The following is an 868-nucleotide window of genomic DNA, read 5'->3' as shown; positions in this document are numbered from 1 at the left end:
CTCTTTTACCAACGAATAGTGGGATTGACCGTCACATTTATAACGACCCCACAGCTGAGGATTCGAACCCGCGACTCACAGATTGCGAGTTGAGCGCCCTAACCACCTGGCCATGCTGGGCCTGACGCGCAAAGCTAAACGAGGGCTATCTGCGCTAGCCGTCCCTAATTTAGCAGTGAAAGACTAGAAGGAAAGCAGATAGTCATCACCGCCCACCACCGCCAACTGTTTTATCAACGACTAGTTGGTTTGACCGTCACACTGATAACGCCCCCACGGCTGTGAAAGGGCAAGCACGTTTGGTGAAACGGGGATCCGAACCCACGACCCTCAGATTGCGAGCAAGCGCTCTAACCACCTGGCCATGACGGGCCTTGAGTTCTTCGAAGAATAGTCTATTGTTTTAGATACTCTTGAGCTTTTAGATCGTTTTCTGGGCTTTCAACAATTGCACTCGGTTCTATGTTACAGTAAATTATTATATATTTATAATTTCAACTTCAACAAAAAATTGCATTAGTTACACGCTATTTTTCTTTAATGTTGCATTCATTTAAAAAAATATTTAAATAAATTAATATATTATATTATTTTTATTGCTTTTTATTTTTATTGTAAGAATCATTTTGCATTGTTAGCTTACTATATATATTTATAACTAATCTAATTTCCTAAGCAGGCTGAACCTCGTGAGATATTATTGCGATTAAAACCGAATATTTCGTTAACAGTGAGGGTACCCAACTGACGAAACAATACATTGTAATAAGTAACAACATAAGAACCGTATATTAAACTAGTTATATTCATTATTGGGTTGGCCCGGAATGGCCAGGTGGATAAGGCGCTCGACTCACAATCTGAGGGT

At 40.2% G+C, this 868-nt stretch overlaps 1 protein-coding gene across 4 annotated transcripts in view; it reads right to left on the bottom strand.

The window, feature by feature from the left end:
- Positions 1 to 868, bottom strand: part of LOC106465174 (striatin-3-like) — a 110,691-nt gene that overhangs the window by 98,992 nt on the left and 10,831 nt on the right. The window lies entirely within an intron of this gene.

This window comes from Limulus polyphemus, unplaced genomic scaffold, assembly GCF_000517525.1.
Source record: "Limulus polyphemus unplaced genomic scaffold, Limulus_polyphemus-2.1.2 Scaffold1857, whole genome shotgun sequence".
In the NCBI taxonomy this organism is placed as follows: domain Eukaryota; kingdom Metazoa; phylum Arthropoda; class Merostomata; order Xiphosura; family Limulidae; genus Limulus; species Limulus polyphemus.
This window is presented reverse-complemented; position numbering and strand designations above follow the sequence as displayed.